This window comes from Cebidichthys violaceus, unplaced genomic scaffold, assembly GCF_023349555.1.
Source record: "Cebidichthys violaceus isolate CVI_PGR_0920_01 unplaced genomic scaffold, fCebVio1.0.p SCAF_92, whole genome shotgun sequence".
Taxonomy (NCBI): Eukaryota; Metazoa; Chordata; class Actinopteri; order Perciformes; family Stichaeidae; genus Cebidichthys; species Cebidichthys violaceus.
In genome coordinates this window covers 473,185-498,383 of record NW_027176978.1, presented here as the reverse complement: position 1 = coordinate 498,383, position 25,199 = coordinate 473,185, and the positions used below count along the sequence as shown (strand labels likewise).

General features: G+C 42.5%; 1 protein-coding gene across 1 annotated transcript in view; it reads left to right on the top strand.

The window, feature by feature from the left end:
* Window positions 1–205: 205 nt before the first annotated feature.
* Window positions 206–25,199, top strand: part of elfn1a (extracellular leucine-rich repeat and fibronectin type III domain containing 1a) — a 60,674-nt gene continuing 35,680 nt past the window's right edge. The window contains exon 1 of the mRNA XM_068704459.1: window positions 206–780. The gene's annotated coding sequence lies outside the window, so the exon portion shown is untranslated. The remainder of the gene's footprint in view (window positions 781–25,199) is intronic.

The following is a 25,199-nucleotide window of genomic DNA, read 5'->3' as shown; positions in this document are numbered from 1 at the left end:
CCAACCAGACTGAAACGGAGTCATTCGAAACCATTTACAGCGCGGTGGTGCAGCCCTTACCCAAGAGGGGGGGGGGGAAGGAGGCAAAGTTTGCTCGTAGATTGGCTGATCAAGCTCCACAGCTCGTGTGACGTAGCTGATACTCTTCACTCCGGCTGTCTTCATTAACTTGAAACCTCTCCCGTTTGTATGATACACCGGCTATCATGCGTTTTCACTTCAGCCGAAGGAGTTGCCGTAACCCTCCCGGCATCCGTGACGAACCCGCCACCATTTATAGCCTCGCGGTGACAAACAATCTTATTATGAGATTTAAACTTTGCCTCGGCTAGACCGGAGGATCAACATGCGCTCCTCTCGCACTTATTCCTCCGCAATTTCCCAACTGACACAATAATACCAAGCTATACCTACCCGCCTGCTTTTGACTGCGTTTAAACGCCGGTGTCAGCTCTCGGTGTAATAGAAGAAAAAAAAGAAAAGCCAAGCAGGGCTCCGGGTCTGCTGAGCATAAATAAAGGTGAGCGGTGAGAGGAGCTCAGCCCAGAATTAAATCACTCACCGCTAAATGGATCTGTGAGACTCTCTCTTGACGCAGTCAGCCGCTGCTTCAACCCGAAGACAGAAAACTGGGATTCTTTTTTCTTTTTTTTTAAATTTTACTTTTTATTTTATCTAACAGAAAGATCTCCCGTGTCTCTGAACATGTCTTGTGGTGACATGCAGTAAGCTGCCAGCTTTGTATCGGGAAGAGGCTTTTGCTCCGCGATCGTCAAGCAGGTAAGCTGTTAACAGTGTTGCTACATTTTGTTTGTTTGTTTTTTTACTTAAAGATCGCAGACTTTGCAGACAACACACTTGTCCTTTATGTCTTTTGCATTCACACGGGCTAGCGGTACATCTTTAAGGTTGACATCGAATGCTTTCGAGAGAATTTGAATAGTATTGCTCGGTTGTTTGTGTGCGGAACCAAACAGTAACTCTTCTATCACCGAGAGCATACACGCCGTACGAAATGCACCGCTGAACTTGTGCACCATCGAGCCCAAAGTCGGTGCATTTCACGCTCGTTTCTTTGCCAGCTGACTGTGAACGGGACATGGAAGGCGATGTCTAGCTTTGACTGCGGTTACAAATAGTGTTTTACCGTTCTTTCTTTCTTTCTTTCTTTTTTTTTTAAGTTGTATCATTCTGAATATCTATTTAAGTGCATAGCTGTGCATTTTAAGAACACAGGAGCTCCCACCTGATACGGCTCCAGAGAAAGTAGTTCGCAGCATGTAGACCTCCGGTAACACCGCCCGCTGGAGGATGTGGCTTCAGCACCACGGACAGCTCTCCCCCGGCCGCTTCAGCTCCCGCTGAACTTTATTTCAGAGATTTACACAAAGCAACGGATGACTATTCACATCTGAGTGAGAACTCATGGTAATGTAATTATATCTATACATGTAATATATTCAAATATCTTCATTAAGTCACGACAAACGGTATGATTCTGACAATTTTAAACGAGTAAAGAAATGACCAGGACATTGCATGGCCTGAACCTATTATGTTGTCAATACACAGTGTTGTGCTTCCAGTGCAGTAGCCCTGTGCAGTCTCACTCAGATTAGCTGAGGATTGTGCTGCGTCTGTGCCATCTGTCTGGGAAATGCTATACTGTATACTGCAAGCTAGACGTGTTGATTTGTTTGAATTGCACATGGCTTCATATGGATTTCTTTCTTTTTTTTTTTCTTTTTTTTTTTTTAGTCATAGGCCTATAATTCTAAATATGTTTATCCAGCTCTGAAAGAAGACTCCCTGAGTTCTCAGTCAGAAAAGGAAGAGGAGGAGGAGGAGGAGGAGGAGGAGGAGGAGGAGGAGGAGGAGGAGGGGGAGGTGGTGGTGGTATCGGTAGGGATCTCTTGCCCAAAGCATTGGGGTTAAAAAAAAAAATGCCGAAACAGTGGCAGGTTTACAGGACAGCGGACACACGACAGCCTGAGAAAGCCCGTGCTGTAGGGACAATCCTCTGAGTTTCCACGCAGCTTGCTGTCTGGACGCAGGAGCAGGAGTGCTGTATCATCTCTGCTCTGGTTAAATAATGGTACTGTCTTGGTGACATTTAAATCCAGGAAAGCCTTTAAAATATAAAGCTGAAACAATCTGTTTCATGCCACTGAACTGCGTGCGTTCTATTGTCAGTGGTTGCCCTCGTTCCAGTCGTTTCACACAGAAGATCAGTCTCAGCTTAGCCTTTACCATCAGTGTGAATCACTGTCTTACTTCTCCCAACTTTTAACGTCTTGAGCTATGACAACATCTTAGTTTTTGCTGCTTTCGCTAAAGCTTTCTCTCGCATTAGCCTTCGCATCCCCCCTTTTTTCCTGTCCCCGTCTCCCTTATCTTGATTATGCAGCTGGATGATTGAGTCAGCTGTTTTGTATGCAAGTTGCTTTAGCTTGGTTCTTTGTGGAGGAGAGAGAGAGAGAGAGAGAGAGAGAGAGAGAGAGAGAGAGAGAGAGAGAGAGAGAGAGAGAGAGAGAGAGATCGTGCCAAGGATACTGAGAGAGAATTACAGCTTCTCATGACGGTGAGGAGTGGAAAAGAGGAGAATGCCCTATTCGATAAATTGCTGTTTGAGAGAGACAGAGATCCTAGGGGGACAAGCGGTTTCCAAAAGGTGACCAACCTTTCCAAATGGAAATGGCAGCGCACGGTTTCTCCATGGCTGCATACGTGTGGGCGACTTGAATTGAAGCATCAAGAAACTCGTTGTTACAAAGTTAGTCTGATATGAACCCATTTCTTCTGAATTGAGAAGAGGCATTTTGTACTGAGCGTGTACAAACAGTTGTGGAGTCCTTTGGAGACTAGAGGCCTTATATCTAAACACATGATCCTCCTTTTAACCGAGCCCCAGTTTGAGTCCGGTTGACGTCATTCCCCTTATAACTATGATATGAAAGTATTTTTGATCTATACTGTATTGCTGATCCTGAGTCAGAATATAGGAGTGACGATGTGAATGATTAGTGGTGATTGTGACGATAAAGACGCAGTTTACTCGACACACCAGTAGCAGAAAAAGAGCGAAACGTCACAAGCATTACACATGCAAATATGTTTATGTGTTCACACTGTTGTCGTGTTGGAGTAAAGTTACAGACGCCCAATTGACGCCCATGTTGGAGCAGCAATGCACTGGTTGTATGGTTAACAATGTGTAGAGTGTTATCATAGGGGACCAGTCAGGGATTGTAGACAGAGCTGTGAAACATATGGTATGACAGCATGTCATATTTCAGTTTTAGCTCCACGGCCCTCCACGACCGTAAAAATGTAAAAGTCAACTTCCTGAGCTGTGAGTAGAGTGTGTGCCATTTTACAGGAGCTGTTGCACCACCTCAGTCTCAAGGGTCACCAATGTGACACTCAGCTGTTTTATAAAAGGAAGAAGGAGCTCTTTGTCATCGGTAGTGAAGAATGGTGAGGTCATGAAATTAAGACAAAAAAAAAAAAAAAAAAGAACGGAAGAGAAAGGAAAAAAAAAATGAATTTCCGCTTCAGTAAGTGCTAAATGTCTGGATTGGATGCAGCGGATACAGCCGTGTTTGAACAGGGGAAAGCCCACGCAGTAGTGTTGTTACAGTCACATTGTGCAAAAAAGGACATCGGATATTATAGTTATCATTCTTGAGATTACTATTAATTAAAAAAAAAAATTAATTGCGATTGATAGCATGCATTTTCTATAATCTTTGCTCTCTAATTTTAAATAAAAACGTTAAACGATATACATTTTACAAGAAAGAACTTTGGCTCCTGGAAAACAATCTGTGAAGCTGTATTGGTTTTATTTGATGATGTAGCAGCAGCCCTGACCTATGAGTCACCTACTATCTTAGGTTTGAAGACATGTGGCAATGAACGCATTATAACGGCAGAAATTGACTTTGCTTTGAATCCTTCTCGGCATTTTCCCGCTTCAGTGTTTGCGGTAGTCAGAGGACTTCTTTGTGGCAAAGGACAGGACCGTCAATGACACCTTCAGAGTTGTGCCTCAGGACAACAGACATGAAAAGGAAATGTTATTGACAGTAACTTAACATTCAGGAAAGGAAGGCAATTGGTTGAGGATTTCCAATATCTAATAAAAGCTGTGACTAGCAGATACGCTTGAAAACACAAAAGCTGCTCACTGTGCATTTTATTATTTTGCTGAGATGATATCTCCTAGAAATCATACGAAAAAAAAAAAAAACCCAAATGAAACATTAACAAACTTCACCTTGATTCAGCAGCTCTTGAGTCATTAACTGCACATTATGTTCACAGAGCTGCATCCTGGTCTCATCTCAGGAAAGAGAGCATCCGAGTTAAGCTAGGAGACGTTATTGAAAGTGACCGAGATGAGCCCTTCGTATTCCAGGTGCGTTTGGAGACGACGACAACAAAAACATGGCACATGGCAGGTGTAACATTACGGCTCGGTATTTTTCATTTCTTCGAGCCTACTGGCGTCTTGTGTGCCGATTGCAGTTCGGGAGGAAAAAAATGAGACGGCTGTGGATATTCACATATTCCTTGACTACTGATCGGCCCACACGAGCTAAGGAGAATACATGTTCACGAGAAGAACGCTGGAGACAGTCAAGTTGGAATGAGCTGCTGTGCCCATTGACAGATTGTGGGGATCAACCAGGAGATGTAGGGAATCACTCGAGGGTGTGAATCAGTCATAATTAATTTTGGAGTGCACAAAAATGAATCCACCCATGAGTGCCAGAAACGTTTCTGTGTAGTTTCCCCAGCCACCTGCTGGCTGCCTTATGATAGATGAAACCCTTTAGTAAACAAGCATCGCGAAATGGCAGAGTGAGGCGTATTGAACGTTGCTCTGTCTCTCTCCCTTGCCATCTTCTCGGCAAAAAAAAAATAAATAATAATAATTAGATGCTGGGATGCAAAAACACCACGGCAGCGTGTCTGCGGGCACCTGCTCCGCTTGATGAATATCCTGTACATGAGCGCCCATTAAAGCTGGCGATACATAACAGTTCTGTCAAAGCTCACTTCAGCAGCAGGGTGTTTAGCGTGATCGCCTGCTAAATTCATGCCTTTTTTTCTTTCTTTTTTTGTGACTTCAGATTATGCATGCGATGATGATGATGATGATGATGATGATGATGATGATGATGATGATGATGCATGCGTAGCGCCTTACGGTGTGTGTTGGTCACCTTTTCGCTACAGGCCGAGAGCAGAGTTCGTAGATACACTGCACACAAAGAGCCGGGGTCACAACAGGCAGAGCTGTTGGAGCTCAGTGAGGCCGCTGTGTGCAACATATTTCCTCTGTGCATTGTTCACAGCACAGACCAATACTCTGAACATCAACACACACAAAGCGCCGGCACAAAATAACCTTCGTCTCTCATGTTATTGCATTGAATGAAATTGAACTCTTTATCCGTCATATTAGTTTTAATAATCTTAATTAATTGCTATGGCCATTCTTTAAAAGGCTAACGCTATGTTGATGTTTTTTTTTTCTCTCCTGGCCTCACAGGGGGGGGGTTAATATGAACAACTGATCAGTGACATATGAATCCAACTTATTATATCTTAATGACCTAATACATTAAATATACATTAACTGTGTCAGTATCACTGTATGTCTGTTTTTATGGATTCATACCGGTGAGCGTTTAACGGTTGTTTCCTACCATAAAGTTTAGATGCCAACAAAATACCGTAATAATTTAATCGTGTCGCTAAAATGATCTGATGACAAAATTAGATTCATATTTGAACTCAGCCTTCAAAAAAAAAAAAAAAAAGATTTAATGAATATTGAATGTATTCTATACATACTTTAAATTACATACAGAGTGGGGTGCTACAAGGTGTCAATCATGAAGTAATAGCAGTTATAAATGCAGATCATGTATAACTATCATTAAGGTACTTATGTGGGCGGTGGTGTGATTATGTCAATTATTTATTTCATTTTGTCCAAATCATGCCAGGAAAGGATCAAAACAAAGTGTGATCTGGTGACTGTGTTGAAGGGCTTTACCTTCTGTGGTCGTGAGACGACCACAGAGATGATGAAGGAACGAATCTCATATATTGAGATATGGTCCAGACTGCAACCGCTCCGCATCAATCATAGAGGGGAACTGTAATAATAAAGGTCCAAAGAACGTATTATTCTGCAGCAGCTTGATGAGGGGAAATCATGTACCAATAATACAGTGTACAAATCAAAGTAGCACCTGAGAGGTCTGAGGCTGTATGTTCTATACAGTGTTTGGGGTTCCACAAATGAAGTCTAACAGGCTTACTATCAGGTTAAAAGGATGAAAACGCACCATGGCTCATGGTTTTATCATGTATCTTTCATTCATTGCGTGTAGCTGATTATCTTGAGGGGAAATGTGTTTTTTATAGTATGCTATAGATTACAAATGTATTTACTTATATCATAATAGACTTACTATCCATCATTTTAATGGCTAATTATCTCTGAGAAGACACACAAATGGGCACAATACCATGTGCACAGCTCTCTCTCTCTCTCTCTCTCGCTCTCTCTCTCCCTCTCTCTCCCTCTCTCTCTCTCTCTCTCTCTCTCTCTCCCTCTCTCTCTCTCTCTCTCTCTCTCTCTCTCGTCTCTCTCTCTCTCTCTCTCTCCCTCTCTCTCGCTGAAAGGAACACCAATCACATTAATTGGTTCCTTGGGGAAATATAAAACCCAAGGAGTAGGTCTGCAAAGTCCTCGGCACTCAAAGTCCACCAAACAGGAAAATATATTTCAGACTGTGAGCCGTCAGTCTATCAAATGGAAGTCATTTTTATACAGCAGACTCTGTATCTCGTGCTTGGCTGCGAGCTGCACATCTTTTGGTTAGATAATTATATTAGATTTCGGCACAGTTACAAATAGTGTCAGAAAATGTAGCTGATTAGATCCCTGATTGGTAATGCAGCGTGATTAGGCAGTTTACAGTTTCCTACCAATTATGAAATTTAAACCAACAGCCTTAAAAGATGACAGATGCTGCGTGAATGAAGTCGCTCCCACATGCCACACCGAAGGCAAATGCTTTTCATCGCGCCGTGACAAAATTCTTTGAGGTCAATAAGTGGCAAAAGCCGCATCTTGGTAATCACAACATGGCCCTCCTCCCTATGCATGTTAAGTAACCCCAGTCTGAGCTTGACAACAGCTGATACACTAATGGCGCACTGAGGAAATGAACCTGTTCAATGACTTCTTCAAAACATCTCCTGCAAGTACGGAGCACTAAATGTGTTTTCGCCCCCCCTCAGCATTGCCAGCATGCATGTCTTATGCTTTGACCCTCCGTGTTTCATTATAACATGCAGTGCTGGTCCTCTACAACACATCCACTTTTAAATGGCATTCTTTCTCTGGAACAGATTTTCATCCTTGGAACGGTAATTCATAGTTTATCCTTGCAGACACCACAGGCGCGTTCATTTTCCCCGCCCTCTCAAGAGTCATTCTTTCAACTCGTAATGCACAGAAAACCCCTCTGGAGTCCCCCCAAACTCAGTTAGTGAAGGTAACTCAGCTCTCTAAGTACGAAGCTCACGCCGTTTATCGTTTCAAATAAATTCACAAGCTACACGCGAGCGAGGAGGAGGAGACAGGAGTCAGTGTCTGCTCATAAACAGTCACATTGCTTCCAGGTGTGTGTCCCACTTCTGCCTTTGTCTCCAAAGTAAGTCGTTCAACCAGCAGCTTAGGTTTTTATTTTTGTGATTATGTTAGAGAGGCTGCCTGTCAATCACAATCCATTCAAGTCCAAAACAACACAGTCGCTTTATTTTGTTTCTTTGAGTAGACTGTTCCGCCCGCCGCGGTCTGTACAACTGAGCCGGGAATATAGCTTGTTTTTAAACAATTACAGCTGATAATTGATAATTGCTGCACTTGTCATTCGTGGTACCTTATAACATCTGGAGCAGGAGTGGGTTTGAAAACTTTTGAATAATTTGGGAAGTGTGTGTGGGGGGGGGGGGGGGGGGGGGGGGACGACGACGTGTTAAGACCCAAATTCAAACTGTACATTACATTATTAATAGTCACCAGTTTATTCAGTGTAATAAATTAATGCCAAATTATTTTAAATATTCCTACATGACATGATGGATAGAGAGCTGTAAACGTGGAGCAAGACCAACAGAAGTGACACAAAACAACAACAAGAAACGTTGACAATCACAGAGCTTCTGATACTGACATGTCCACTGCCTGTCGCCTTCTTACTCTACTCTACTGATCTGGTCAGAGTGTCGTACCGTGATCAAAGAAATGAAATCCCTTTGCAGGGCTGTAAAAAGAGAAGAGTGTAGGAAATTGTAAAAGTCTGAATTATGTCACTGTTATGTCACTTAAAGAGCTCTGGCAGTCAGAGTCAACTCTCCCTGTCTGTTGGTGGTTAATGTCTCCGCTTTTTAACTCAGGGGGTTGATTGTGGAGCTGTTTTCGCTGCAATTGCCCCCCCTTTCGCCCACCGAACAAACGTTTAAGCGCACAATCATCTGAAGTGAAAGCCGAGAAGACAAGGAGCAATCAGATGATCAGTTCAGGATTCATCGGCACTCTGACGTCGTGTGAAGGTCAGCCCTTCATCTTCCCTTCGCGCCACGGCCGACCGCCAACGTCTGACGGGTGATTTGAGGAAGCCGGTTTGCTTCCCGTTGAGCCAGCTTTGCAGAAGTCATACGGATGGGGAAACTCCCACAAACATCCAGCTGATCCAAATAACGAGGTTAACTTGGTCAACATCAGACAGCGCTCCTCTGATCATAGCTATGTGTAGGGACCTCACCAACATGATTACTGTTGTTTGGACGGGTATTCCACTTTCTTAAAAGCAACTTGAGAAGGAAGCTTCATGTTAATCTAGAGAAGAGAGAAATTCAAACGAAAGAAAGAATCCACAGTTCTAGTCACCCGTCACAGTTATGTGACAAATGCCGTGACTGGTTCTCCTGGAAACTGCTCAACATTGTGAAGGTGAGAGTGCTGCAGATAGAGCACAGATGACACATATAACAAGTTGAATGAGTTGAACTTATTTAAATCCACCCTTTGAAAATAAACACCTCGTTCACTTGGTTTAGGGTGTTTATTGTCGGCTTGTCTGCTGCTTGTATGAGAATGCTTGACTACAGAAGGCCGGCACACAAATACCAGGAATAAAGTTTCCTTAATCAATAAGCATCTCATCAGGCAACTGATACGTTGTAGATTATCGGCATTTCATGGGATCTTTTAGCAGAAATTGAATAGAATATTTATAACTACGTTTTAATTGTGTATAATCACCTGAAACTAAGAATCGTTGCGGTTTCGTTAGCTTAGATGAGTCCTTTATGTCTACATAGGGAGCTGGTTCTCTCATGTTGCACCGCCGTCTTTCTACAGTAGCCCAGAACTTTGTTGCAATCTGTAGCCACACCACTAGAGGCCACCAAATCCTACTCACTGTCCCTTTAATATTAATTATTACTAAAAACACTATCTATGTCCTTGCTATTCTAAATCCTCCAGTTTTGAAGTATTATACTCCAGTACAAATTTAAGATCCTTTACTTGAGTATTGCCATTGAGTAGAAATATACTGTACTTTTCATAATTTGACGTACTTTAGTTTTACGTTGTGGGATGTAGATTTAATTCTCATTCATAATAAAGAACAATACCACTCACGTGATTATGAGTGATCATTTCCACTTCCTACAAAAAAGCAGCATCTTGACTCAAGAGTGCAGCTGTTGTGACAGAAGGCTTTTACCACACAACAATCCCAACATCTGTTTAACTATTGAAGTTCTGTATCTTTGTGGCAAAAGTAAAATGAGGTTTTGAGCATAAACGAGGCATCAGCGTCTCAAACCGAGCTTCTCACAATGACCGATAGCTTACGATATCACAGAGTCAAAGCTGAATTCAGTGATACGACGGCTGCCTTGAAGACCAGCTGAGAGGGGCGGGTTGTAAATAACAGGGTGTCTGACTCGTCAATAATTTCATCAGCCCATATGTCTGTTGTTTTGCAACCTGCGGACGACCTTGTTTCGTCGCGCTGCAGGAACCGAAGGTCAGCTTTGTGAGGAAATAATTATGTGAAACGTTTTTTTTTTTTGATAGCTATCGACTTACAGTGTGCACGCTGCTAGAACACCCTTTTAATGCATCTCTACATCTCAGCTTAAAAGCCTTTAAGCACCTCTGTCACGACGGCGCACGGCTCTCACATTTTGGCGAGTGAACAACTTCGCTTACCTCAGCACATGTGTCTCGTGCAACAGTCAACGCAATGGACGCTCTCTGGCTTGAATAGAGTTACTTCATTTTGAATCAGTGAATCGGTCGACTAAACAGATTGTCAGTGAGCGAGTGAAGATAGGACAGCGTTGCCGTGGCAACTGCCTCCAAACTTGGAGCAAACATACTAGCATCTACTTATGAAAATGTGCCAGTGTTCACACCATTAGCAGGCCACAGTGTACCATAACACTCATATTGGAGAGCTTCGCTGCATACTTGACTTAGTGTTCATCGACACTATTCGAGCCTTTAATACGATGCAGATCATTCAAAGAGCCTGAGTTCTACGCAGTCATCGAAATGAAGTCTCGTGTGAGGGCAAAGTGTAAGAGCTTCACGCGATGACTTGCATATAAGGGACCTTGAGTAAAAACTAGCATGATAAATGAATTAAGACTCACGGTGTTTGTAGAGAATCCCACTGAGCCACTCGTGTTTCCAGCTTTGGCTGATGAACAATGCAGTTGTTTGGAAAAGAAAGTGTCCTTTACAGGGAAGATTGATTGCAGAGCAGCAAAAGCAAGGCGGAACGCTGGACTTTCAAAGCAATAACTGAACCGAGCCACATCAACTGGAAAAAAAAAAAAAAAAAAAAAATCACTATATTTGGTGCGCCCAGAGCAATGAAGTCAGTGTTGGACTGTGCCAAGTTTTGAAAGTGCCGTTACCATATACTACAGATCATGATTCAGATCGGATGCAAGACCTTTCTTGGCTGCTTACCAGCTGCTTAGAGCAGAGAATCAGAAACATATCAATATTTACCTGGACACCTGCCATGCCGAGAGCTGATGTCTCTGAACAATAGCCGGATTAATAACATCTCGCAAATGCAACTTACTTCTCCCAACAGCTGAGGAGATCACAGACGTCCAGGTAGCATGAGCACTTTTACAAACATATTTTTTTTTTTTGTTGAAATTATTATCCAGGTTGACAGCTGGTGAGAAAAGTGGTCCATTCCCAGCTGCAAAGCTTCAATCTGACGCTCCACCTGTTGTCTCCTCTCCCAAACCCTCCATTGCTCATTAAACGGCGCTGCCTTTCAGGCCGAATCAGCTCAGCCTGGCGATCACCCGCTGTGAGACCAGAGCACGGAGCGGGAACGGATCTGGGGTTGCCAGATTGTCAGGTCTGTGAGGTGTTATTCCTCACATAAATATGGAGATTATGTGTGGAGCCTGTGTGCCGACCATACTTCCCCCACTTTTTTTCAGTAAGACCTGGAATCTGTGTGAAGCTATGCGCGGGCAAATGAAACGGTTAAGGTCTCGTGTGATTTATGTGCTGTATAGAATGACCAGGAGAGAGGGTGAGGTGAGATAACAGAGAATGGATTCACCACACTGAGCCAAGGTCAAATTCAGCCAAAATCGATCAAAAATTGCAGCCGTTGGAACCAATGGATCATCATCGGCCATCTTTTGCTCAGTGATTGTTTGCAGAGACTAAATAATAATCGAGGTGCTCCCCACGTTAGCAATCGTTCCCCAAGACGAGTTAACTCTGCTTCATCAAAACAAGTTTTCACACGACAAACTGAACAAGCAGAAAGTGATCAACTTATTTTTCATTTAATATTGCATAGAAATCTGAGCAAAACGTAAAGTAAAGAAAAAATGTGGAGAAAAATCCTTCTTCACTTTTTGGATGAATTGTTGGATTTGGTTTTAAAAAAATAAATAAACGTAGGTGCTCTCCGTAATTTGTTGGAATTTAGGATTTTCCCAACCGCAAAAATAAATACAGGCGCCAAGGATCTTCACATATAGAACCTGCTGCCGAAATCCCAAATTCCCCATAAACCTGAAAGTAAAAGAAAGAAAAACACGACCAATGTTTGAATCACGAGGCTCGAAAAAATTAGAAATATAAAAGAGATCTTAAAAATACCTTGTCAGCTAGAAATCCTGGACAGCAATTTCTGCAGCTTCTACTGAGAAGTGTTTATGGTTTAACTAGGATATGTGTGTGTGTGTGTGTGTGTGTGTGTGTGTGTGTGTGTGTGTGGGCGGCCGTGGCTAAGGTGGTAGAGCAGGTTGTAGAGTTCAGCATGTCGAAGTGTCCTTGAGCGAGACACTGAACCCAAAGTCACTCTCCATGAGCAGATGTATGAATGTGTGTGTGTGTGTGTGTGTGTGTGTGTGTGTGTGTGTGTGTGTGTGTGTGTGTGTGTTAATGGGTGAATGAATGCAAATTGTCAAGCGATTTGACAGATAAGGTAGAAAGGCACTAATGCAGTCCATTCACCATGATTTCCCTGTTCCGTGTGCACGGCTTTGCTAACGCACGCCTGAGTCAAAGTTAAATTATATAATAAATTATATAATAAAGAAATATCCTTTAGGCCCGAGGCATATAGCGCACTACATCACAGTGGAACGCAAGCAATCATCACAGGTCCTCGCCTCGGTATTTTTCACTTGTTGAGCGTTTGATTGGAACATTGCAGCGGAAGCAAACGGCTGACTGATTGTCACTAATGTGCGTATGCGTTTGGAAAAGCATCTCATGGTGGACCAAGTAAGTGAGCGACTAAACCGATCAGCGGGCAGAGATGTTAGAAAATAAGGATCCGACCGCTTTAACTTTAAATTCGTAGGCTTTTCAAGTTCTTACGTTTTTCACACAGCTTCCACATCAAGGGCCAGAACAAAGAGGGGGAATCACGGCTCTCCAGTGGCTTTCTAGTGGTCAAAGTGCTATTCACAAAGCTGCTGAACGGCAAAGCCTCGTGCTGTTCGGGCAGGAAATACCCTTCAAATGAAGGGTGGAGCAGAGTGCTCGCCTCGTTTGTAAGGCACCTAGATCGCTGCTCACTTGCACTCGCTGTAAAAGATTTTCATCAGGGAAATGCACCTCGTAAAAATACAGCATCCTCGCGTGCCACAGGCAGAAGATAAGCAGAAGTGCGCATAAACAACCGAGAGCTTTTGCCGTTTGCTTCTTCTCTCCTCAGCTCGGAACTAGAACCTCTTGTCCTTGATTTGATGCAGAAAGAGAGAGCACCTTACGACCCGGGAGTGATGAAAAACAGGGCACCGTAGTGAGATGTCCTTCCTCCACCTCACGCTGGGAGTAGATTAAAAGTACTATGGATGGTCTCAGAAAAGGGGGGATTTTTAAAAGCAGACACATCGTCAGCGTATACAGCACTACAGATAGGCATCGCTCCGGGGGGGAAAAGGAGAAGCGTTTCAGGGAAACATGAGTAAGAGATGTATGCTCTGTAAGCCAACTGGGCTTCAGCTAGTTTTACAGTAATCGTTTACAGTCTGAATGTAAGGACGGCAAATTCAAAATAGAAGAACACCACCTTCAATGTCCTCAGAGCGCCCAGTGGGTGAACTGCAGGAATGAAGCCTGAGCAGTGATTATTACTACTGTATATGATGTATGTTTTATTGGAGGACAGGGCCTCCCTGGAGGGCCAGGGGCCTGTTAGCCCTGCGGGTGTGTCCGCTCAGCCTTCAATCCCATCGGCCTCAGGCACAGTCCCTCTGTCAATTCCTCTGTGCTGTGCCTCCGGTCCCGCCTCCAGGGAAGCTTTCAAAGAGGTACATCTGTTATGTCACAGTAACGCTGTGATGATGAACTTGTTTTATTTTTCTTTGCCAATCATCAAAAGAATTGCACATCAAACTGAACCACTACTATAATCATTAGTCTAAATGTAATAATTCTATGAATTTGAGTTGAGCAACGTATTATTGTGGGAGCTACAATGTTTTTCTTCCATTAATCAATAATGAATAAATTCAACTTTCCAACATCAATTATGCATTTTAGTAGGAGCATCAGTCCTCCCTCTACTGGGAATAAACACATTCCTAGAAATGTGGAGACAAGCCTTCAATTCAGCAATGTAACGCAAAAGAAAATAGGTTTATTATAATTGTATTAATCACAGCATAAAAGCTTGAAATTTCAATTAATTTTCCTTGATAGTCCTCTAAGATATGAGCCTGATTAAAAAGTATAATCCATTTTGACCGGCGTATAAATCTACATCAGAGGAAGAGGATATGTCCGCGTGGAGAAGTGCACACGGTGGTGAACGTTGGGCTCCTCACCCTGTTATTAGAGGTTCAAGCTTGACTAGCCGTATCCTTTTCTGTCTAATCTGATTTGCATAGCTAAAAGCGTATGCCTAGTGCTACGTGCCAGTGTCACTGTACTTATTATTAAAAACGCTACGTCTTTCACTTTTCACTATTCTTGCCGTTTAAGGATTTTCGGCATTGATGTGATCTCATTACAAAGACACACAGTGTGAATGACAGAGGAGGCACTGAGTACCGCACACAACTACAAGCTAAACACTTGGAAGGTTGAGCCGCAATTTAATCCTTGATCTTGTATGCAACACATCTCTAACATTGCTGCTATAAGAACGCTGCTACGAGACTGAAGTGGACTCACTTACGGGTCTATGTTCCAGAACACATATAGTTCAAAGCATGTCTTATCTTTTCCACATTAATTACACGTGGGAAATCTGCTTGATGGAAATGAGAGAGAAAATGTGTCGTGAGGCATAAATCTTTCATGTGGACGGTGCTCAAAGCGATGACACTGTGCGGCTTCGATCATACAAAGAGCACAGGGTGTTCCAGTGGGTTCGAAGTGAAACGTAGACTGAAAGCATGGCATCCACTGGTGGTCGGTATGTACAGAGCTTTTTTTGTTTCTGAATACATCAGTGGGTAAAAGCTAATAGATTCGTGATGGGCTCTGCAGGCGATATCTTGGCTCGTGTCCCTGCAGCTCGGGGTTTGGTCCGAGGAGGCGGGTCTAAAAGTTTAAAGGGGTCTCCCTGAGGAGAGACACATGTGAACGTTAATTCTGTTTCCTGTGAGAATCAACTCCTTGATTGACAAGAAGTGACTTTGCACTCTTGTCCCAGCTTTCATTAGAGGTTTTAGTGTTTTTTTTTTCCCCAAAAAAAATTCTCAACACGCCAAAGTGTGCAAATTTACAGTTTTGTCCAACAGTCGTCAGAACAGTGATAGATTATTCCCTGTGAGATAGAGTCTCATCAAGTATGAGCTTCGTGAAAATCTTCCCCTATGAAGAGTAAACAACAGTAGGAAGCATACATATAAAAATGGAGAGCAATCATGTTTAAGAAGTGTTCTGAAGAGGACTAAAGAGGTCAGGTAGTCAGATACTTACGATAGGAGGCTGACTCCTGCAAATGGACCTAGTGGGTGTAATGGGCCTGTTTGGGCAGCAGAGAAAAGATGAAAGATTCAGCTTCACATGCCGTTGGTTTTTTTTATGATTGTGTAATAATGTAGTAGCAGAGAGGCCAAGGTGATGTTTTCATCTTTTCTTTTTTTTTTTCCCAGAGACGTAACATGGTGTAATTAAAGGCTTCAGTAATCCCTGTGAAAGGAATAGCAGTAAGATTAAGCATTTTGTTGAACTATCTTGAGCTCATTACAACCTTTAGTTTCTCGTAATCTGATTATTTGCACAAAACATTTACTATCGAACCATGAATCTGCTTAAACAAGTGATAGCATCTGCCATGTATGCTTTTATCATCATCATCATCTGTGTCTATTATCTTTACAATCGCTGCAATATGAACAGTTGAAATATGATTCATCTGCATTTATGTACTTCGCAAACCATGCAAGCCCCGGCCGCATGACGCTTCCTGGGGTCACATGTAACCCCGATGTCCTCGGTCTGAATCCGGCTGAGGGCCTTTGACTCACGTCATGAGGTCTTGTTGTTCCTCACTTTCTACCGTGAGCTCAAAAAACAAAGCAAAATGCAGCTAAATAATATAAAAATAATGATTACAATTTTGACCAAAAAAAAAAAAAAAAAGATAATATGATTCATATTACAGCAGTGTATAGGAGTATCGTTTTGCTGGTATCTGCTGCATTTGCACGTGTCCAATAATCACACTATCCAGGAATTAGTCTGTGTCAAGGCGGAGCTTTAAATTTCGCAACTGCAACCTATGAGATGAGATGAAGCACTTATAGTAGGATACACAGCCAGCGGTGGATGTGAACACAAAACATACACTTTGCTGTCGTGTTTATTTTTTTCATGAGTCTCGGCGTATATGCTCAGAGTGAAATATAGTCCATGCAGAATATTTTATGCGTGGCTCACAATCTCAGCTCAGTCGCTGAGTGATAGCTTTTCTTCAGACGCCTGTGTGGCCCACATTCAGAACAACGCACTCCTTGTATTTTTTTGTGGTGTTATTTCGTGCGCGTCACTGCTCTGTGTTTGCAAAGGAGACGCTGAAGATCTCAAGTTCACCCCTTCACCACATTTTCCTTTTGTCTTTCGTTTGTTTTATTCTCGCGGTTCAAGCGCGTGGACTTGTGTGAACCCGCCGGTCGCGTTGGTTTTAGCAATAGTTCGGTATAGAGAAAACAAGCTCTTGTGGAATTGCATAACGAGTCCTCGCTCAAAACTGGAGAAGTGCCAATGGCAGCTTTGAGGGACCAGCTGCACCAGGCTTCTCTTCTCTTTTTAATGTGCTCTGGATACACAGCCATGAGCCATCACACTTCCCCTGGTAGCCTACACACACACTCCCCTCCATTTTTTTCTCTCTTTTTTTTTTCCGGTGCCTCTACATCCATGCAGTGTCTGACTTTAACTCAAAACAACAGCGTTTGGTTTTTAAACGGGCATGTGGGAGGACCACTCACCTTCTTGTATTCTCTTTTTTTTTTTTTATTGACTCAGACAGTCGTAAAGCACAGAGTGAGAGACTTGGAGAGGAAACAGAAGGCAGAGGTGTCAGATACAGTACTGGAGGCTTGTCAATAGATGACAACGTGACACTGTATTTTAGTGTGGTACTGCTGTGTGGGGCAGGGTGAGGGTGGTAACAATGAATAGATATCACAGATTTGGATATGTATACCACAATAAATGAATGGATGCATGGAAATGATCTAATTAAAATGACGACTATGTTGCACTGTTATGCATTACAATAAATGTAAAACCAAATCTTTTCATTTAAACAGAATGTTGTATAATTTGCACGGACTCCTTCTCCTCTGAGTCATAAGTCAGTCGAATCTAAACCCACAGACACATTTTAGACTCAGTGTTTACTTTCAGAGGATATCCTCATCTCCAATGTTGCGAATAAATGTCCATGAAGCCGGAATGTGGCTGACAACTCTTATGTTTTTAAGTTTTCTTCAGAATCAACGTAATCCATTGATAGCTCTCTCTGTTCTCAGTGGCGACATTGCAAACAAGGACTGCTAGCAGCTAATCACCGGCATACTGCCACTGGTTGCTTGCTGTTTACATCCCTCAAAGCATTGTGGGAACTGTAGTTCCAAGAGAATGAGTGGCAAAATGCTTAACAAAGATATCGGCTTATGGACACACAAACAAAAAACTAAAGAATTTCAAATTTCATACAATCTTTTTTTCCACAAAAACATATAAAATGGAAATTTAAAAAAATAAATAAAAAAATAAATATATATATATTATAATATGTATAATAGTAACTTATATTCACATATTTTACATAAAGAAAAACCGTGGGCAGCCGTAGAGTCACTGAGAGATGGACAAACAACTCATGATTTACTTTCTTGTCTCGTCCATCATCGCTAGTTCTCTTCTGAATTGGTTCTTATAAAATATGTGTTTATCTGAACATGTATTAGAACTGCCAAGCACTTTGATTGCATGGAGTGTATAGCAACCAAGGCCACACAAATGTCCTGCCACTCCTGCGAGCTGTAAGCTCTCCCATGCACTGCTCTGAATTACCTGTCAGCATCGATTACAGGGAGTCAGTGTGGATAGGATCTTGGATTTTCTCTCCCTCAGAATTAAGATAAGCTCCTGCCTGCCTGTTTGAGATGCCCCTTGTTGACCCAACTGTTGAGTGTGTTGTGAGATGTGTGTGTTCTTCCGCCGCGGCCATATTATCCCTCAGCTACACACACACACACACACACACACACACACACACAGACTTACGCCGAGCTGGCAGCGCTCACTGTCCTCTGCACATTTCTCACCATCGCCCCCGTTCCTCGTCTCTCCTCTCACCTTTGTTTTCCGTCCTTGTGTTTCTCCTCTCTCCTCTCTCCTCTTGCTAAGCTACCTGTCTGCTTTTATTCAACTTCATCTCTCTCGCCACACCTCGTTGACAGCACATTCCAAAGTGAATGTCCTATTTCTGCTGTTATCCAAGCAGAAATAAAGCATTCTGCTCATTCAGTTTGTGAAATTGGAAATACATCAATTTAAATAGTCCATCTCCCACTAGTGAGAGCGCAGTATGCCATCTACCACACCTTAGGAAAACAATAAAATAAAATAAAAGATACATATCTTACAATCTAACGTGAAACTCCTCTTTAAGTCTTTCTTATCTAAACGAATATCTAACACTCCTATATCAGCATAGTCGCTGTTCATGTCTGTTATAATTTGTCAGGAGGCATTAAAATGTATAGAAAGAACCAACCCTACATGTTCCAGACAGTCATATATGAGCTACAAGTCGATGCATATTAATCCATATTTTGACAAAATAATAACTAGGTATTGAGCATTTGGACCGACCAACATCTCCTCCAAATGCAGGCTGGTTTCATACACTGTTGCACTAATGCACTGTAATTTGTATATCTCAGAAAATCAATTCCTATGTAATCAATGACAAAATGAACCAGGAAGTATGAAGAGTGACAAACTCCGCATGCGGGGGAGTTCTGGGAAATCTCTTTCGGTTTAGGTAACAAACCTACCTGGTCGGTTGAAGGCAAACTTGACTTAGTCGTCATGCAACTTCCATACTTAAGCCACGCCCCTTCACACCGAGTGGTTCTGTTGCCTAAACCAAGGTGTTTGCCGTTTCGACCGAAGCATATTTGGAAAAGACTGTTTGTTACGAGAATTGACACATGGCGCTGGCCATTTGAATGAGAGCGCACGAAAAATATGGAATATCTTTTCATAGGATATCATAGGAGTCGAATGAAATGCTGGAATAGTGATAGCTGTCCCCGTCTGTATATAGACAGCGGGGGTGTGGTTAGTATTGCAGGAGTGCTTTGGGAAGTTTCTATGGATGTCTTGATTGTCTTGGAACAGACATGAACTGAAGTTGACTACAATGCAACATACCACTTATTCTGTATGAAGAATGAATTACAAGTCGAGGGAAGATCGTTGGCAGAAAATGATCTCATCACAAAAGGATATGATCGAATGAAATCTGGAAAACCTTTGATTGTAATAACTCCCTAACCTCTGTATCAGCGCCACAGCACGACACATTTAACTTATTGCTTCTCAACAGAGGAGACAATGTGTGCTGCAGGCTTCGGAGTTTGTCTCCAGAAACACTTGCATGATTCAAACGGATAGCTCCGCCTCAGACAGCCAAAGATCAGAGTGCAGCTCTAAAAATGATTCCTGCTTTAGAAGACTTTGACCTGCTAATATGTTCTATTATTAATGCCTTTCAGAAAGAGAGCTCCCTGACCTCTAATCTAATGTGCAATATGTCTCACTAATATATAGCTTGATAGAGGAAGAAATTGATTAGAAGATGGAAAAAAAAAAAGTGACCGTGGCTGTACCGAGAATATTCCAGCGTTAGCACACAGATGATTTTTCTCTTTTTCTTACTAGTAGAAGAATGTAAAGCTCCTTGAGCCGGAGTTCAGACGAACTATTTATGAGTCAGCCAACTTCGTTTCCTATTCATAATCAATGGAAGAGCTCTGGGCCGTGCATCAATATGACAATATGCAGTTAAGTATTGGTCCTCTGGCTTTGAGAGGGAGTTTTTCATCTTTATAGATTCTGATTGGACTTTCTAATGCCCCGAGAAAATGATATGTGACTTTGCGGTGTTCCCTAAACCATCACAAAAGCTTTCATCAGGAGAGAGAGAGGCCGGCCCTTAAACGAACGCTTTCTGTAATTTGCACAGCTTCAAGCCTAATGTTAAGTTGATGAGAGTCTCATGGATGGGAGTCAGGAATCTAATATAATTTCAGCAGAGGGCTGATTACACCCTAAATGGTGTGCAGACTTTTCAATATGTTGAGTTAAGTAGATACTGGGAAAATATATTTTTAGGTTTCTTCTGAGGGATTTCAATTTTACAAATACTGATAGGGGTTCTCAGCGGCAGAAGAAATACCGTGTGACTTTGTGGTGTTCTCCTGAACTCCTAATAGAATTTCATCTGGGGGAAGTAAGCGGATTTCCAAATGCATGTACCTCCAAAGATTAAAGTTAGGTTGGAAAAAAAGAATGTCTAACGTATGATGAATTTAGACGCAAAAAAGAAAATGACTGGGTCAAAAGTTTGGGATTGTTTTAAATAACCAGATCTAAATTGTGGTAAATAATCCAACAGTAACATCAGAACTGACACTGCCACTGGGCCCAGACCACACAGTAGTAGTAGGTAAAGTAGATTACCTCATAGTCGGCCACTCATCCACATTGCGAACCTTTATCAGCTCGTCTCAAACGAGGCAGGGTAATTGTGTCCTTGTCAAGCCATTTTGTTATTGTATTTACAGTTCCTAATCCCTCAGGTAATCCGACCGACTTCACTGCAGCTACAACCTCCCTGCTTGAGCTCTTTCCCGGACAGCTGTCATTTGTTTCTGTTTAACTGTCAAACTGTTGGGACAGATATGAGTTTATTAGCATGGTGTGACGCGGCTGACGGTAGTTTGTTTGTTTTTTTTTATCGGCTTTTTTCGCTGGCTGAATAAGTGCGCCCATGTGAAGACATGAAGACTCGTGAGGTGTGGGAATAACAGCCCCGTAATTGGATTCATTTGGAGATGATCATTGTCCCCATTAGTGCCATTTGTGTACAGTGATGTAGACTCAGTCTTTCATTGCCTTTCATCGCCGCCTCCTCTCCCCTCGGAAATGAACAATTATCTTCTGTAAATTGATTTCTGCCACACACCGAGTTGCACATAAAAACCACTCAGTCCGGCGCACCTTTTCTTTTGTCACGCTGGGCTTTATCTCTTCCCGGGTGCGAGGACAGATCCAGGTCGTGAAGGAATTCAAAACGTATGATTATTTTCATGTTTGCTTGCCTCTAATCCCCTTAATCCATTACTTGCCGTGCTGAGAGTACGCTGGCCGCATTTGAACTTCAGTGGGATCGAGTGGTACCGGTGGAGAGACGGATTCGAGGCGGCAACGGCTATTGTTATCAGATGGTAGTCAACACCGCCTTGGGCGCGTCCCAAGCTGAGGTTGACATCGTTTCCTCGGTGCCATCGCTGATCTAATATGTCCAGGCTCAGTCCGAGGGTCGGTGTGTGTGAGCCGACTGTCCAGAGGGGATTTCACAGTTCAGTCGTGCAGCAACAGAAAACACAGAGATGCTCAAATCTCACTGGCTACTGGATAAGTGGATAACGTAGCTAACACCTCAGAGTAGTTTACTATTACACACACTACCGCGTATTAAGACTCAGCAGGAAGTCGCGCCGTTTATCACCATCAACATCTGCTTGTATCTGGGTTTGGAGAGAAACGCGTGAACCCATTTTATTTAGATAGTTTAAAGGAATATTAATAACTCTCAATGATTCAACTATTTGTTCTTGTTTATTACCGACTAATTCAATAATGACTATTTTAAGGATTGTAATGTCTTGGATTTGTCCAATATTTTTGATTTGTATTATATAAACAATAATATGCAACGCTATACAAATACAATTTCAATTTAATTAATATTTTTGATTGGACTGTGCAAACTGCTTTAAAGGAATAGTTTACCATTTTTGGTAATTTTGAAAAATTTGGTAAATAATTTCTTTAATCCGTGCAAAAAAATGATAATTCAGCGTTTTATTTGGGGTTATTAAGCTTTTTCCAGTTGTGCTAAACTAAGCTAAGCTAATCTAAGCTTAATGGCTGCTGTAGTTTCACATTTACTCTACAGATATTAGAGTGGTATCAATCTTTTCATCAAACTCTTTGCCAGAATGCAAAATTAGCACATTTCCCAAAATGTTGAACTTTCACTTTTACAGATCTGGTATTTTTCTGTATTTCTCTAAACCGTTACTGTGTGCGCACGTAATTATAACACATTGGAGATGAGCAGAATAAACTGTTCCCTTATGTCTCAGAATGATACAAATTAATTCCTACAATGTTGGTAAGAACAACATGCAACATTGACATTCTGTGGTAAATCCCTTTTACTGTGTCTTACAGCCTTGTGTGGAGGATTAGAGAGTAAATCCACAGCAAAGCACAGCTCAATCTCTGTATTGTGTCTTCGCGATCTTGAACAGCTTGGGATTTCTTTACATGCAGAACTTTCCCCCAAAGTAAGAGACAAAGCACCAGCATTTTAATGAAGCGCTACCGTAAAGGCCGCTGGCCGCCGAGCCCCCGCAGAGACACTGTACAGCACCCGGAGGTGCAGAGGCCGAAGGCGCTCTGTGCCGGCGTGAGCTCACCAGGTGTTGTCTAAGATGCGGTTTAGACCTCGGCCTCCTCTCTGCCGCTGCCTCCAGGCGTTCTCGCCGTTTGTTTATGCCTGCCTCCACACGTTCCCGCCGCAGAGAGCGGAGCACTGACCGCCGCTGACTGAGAGAATGCTTAATAGTCTGCTACATGCATGCAGTCTGAGCCTCTTAGGGAGGACAGTTCACTGGTTGTTGTAGGACTTTTCCGTTTCCACCGAGTGTTTACAGTGTTTCTGATCTCGGCTGGATGTCTATTATGTATGTTTTTCAATGTGTGCTTGAGGAGGTTGAGGAAGAATGATTGCAACAGGAGTTTTCAAACAAAAGATGTCAAATCCACTCTAATAGAAATTGCATTTTATAAGAGCTGTCCTCGACCAAAGCAATTGTTAGACGACTAACATTCATACGATTTTGACGAAAATGAAAGTAAGATGCAGTTTAGACGGGCTAGTCATGGTGACTACAAGGAGCAAAGAATTCCAGGATCCTATTGTATTGTCAGTCTCTCCCCGAGCGTCCCAAACTCTATAATTCATTGAAAAACTGTTGAGTCAGAGAGGTCCAGCAAGAGGAAAGAAAGAAAGGTGATGGCACAGTCCTCCCCCGAAGTGCTGGTGCTTCTCTGCAGCTTCACTAGCCCCGCGCTCTGCTGGTGGACAACTGTGGCAAATATCCTGAAAACTCCACTCGCACACTGCCGCGGATGCGATAGTGTTGGAAGAAATGGGAATCGAAGAATACGTTTCTCGCAAGCGTCTGCAGGAGGAATTCAAGCTCTCTGTACAAGTCCATGCGACAAAGAGCACCGGTTCAGTTTGAATAATTCATCCATGATCTGTTCCGTCCTGCATGATCATGCGTATGATGCATATCATTTATTTATACAAGTGGGTTTACTTTAAGGTAGACAGAAGACAATGTTATTAACCAAATCTGTTGGGCTTGGTGGCTGTACTAAAAATCTGTTATGGTCATTTTATGGAAATTCTTAGCCTCACATTAAGCAACACACATCCCCGAGGCTCAGAGGGAACTCCTACGCGTTAAGCGGCGAAACCCGCTCGTCCTCCGAGGCTCGTTTTGGCCGCGCCGAGTTGAGGAAGCCGATGAAGACGGACCGAGGCTGCGGCGAAGGCAGCAAACTGTCACACAAAGGAGACCCTGACAGACGGTGTCGTGCTTTTCCTGAGCACTGAGGCATGAGTCAATCACAACTCTGAGCGCGGGACATCTCTGCATGTCCTATCTCCCCCCTGAGCTCCTTCAATGCATTTACGGTGATGGACGTGTGGCAGGTGCTGAGAAAAAGTCAAGCGACTTACACCGATCATTTGCTGTCTTACAGCTTGGCAGTTTAACGGGTCCGTGTAAGAGGAAAGATAGACAGAAGTAAAGTGTGGCTCAGTTCTCTTGGAGACGACAGACCTCTTCCTACAGATCAGCTGTTATACTCATTGAACTGACAGTCAGTTCCTTTCATCCTCTAAGATGCTGCAGTCTGTGTCTGCCTGGTGTGAAAACGTTCCATTTTTGAAACACAGTTTCTTGTACAATATTCCTCTGAGGATGTTGCCTGTTTGGTCGGAGGAAAGGGGGGGGGGGGGGGGGGGGGGGGGGGTTGTCTTCGGTTGGTTTGTTTTTTTTTTAAAACTAGCATAGAGAAACAAGTGTTCTGACAATTTGTGCTGTCGTTCAGTACAATCCCACACTGCACCACGGTTTATTCTTTAGGCTGGGCTATGAGGGAGGCATCAAACAGCTTTTAACAGCCTTGTTCCACAGGTTTGGATGGCATGATTGTGAGGCAATGGACAGTTTGTCTCTATTTCTACCAACCTGTATATTCCTGAACATCTCTGCGTTTTCCTTTGCCAAGTGTTACAAATCGGTGAAGTTCTAGATAACTTTATTGGCAATATTTAATTCAGAGAATTTTTTTTTGCATCGATGCAGAAGTGAAGGGATTAGTAGATTTGATGGACAGAAAATTAATTGGCAACTATGTCATATATGATGGAAACGTCTTTGTCGGACAAAACAAGCATTTCAAAGATGTCATCTTCCAAGATTTCTTACTATTTTTTTTATGGACAAAAAAGATTAACTGCAAAATCCAAACAAAAGTCAGGAGACTAAATGATAATGAAAATAATAAATAGTTGCTGCCCTACATCAATATAAAAAAAATGCTTAATTGGTATGGACATTAAAACATGCCATTGTATTCTTTGAGGGGTTTTTTCCAAGTTATTTTTTAGAAAATGTTCTTTATCACAATACACATAATATACTATATCGCATATTATGTACATTCACACATATAACACAGTAATCTATCA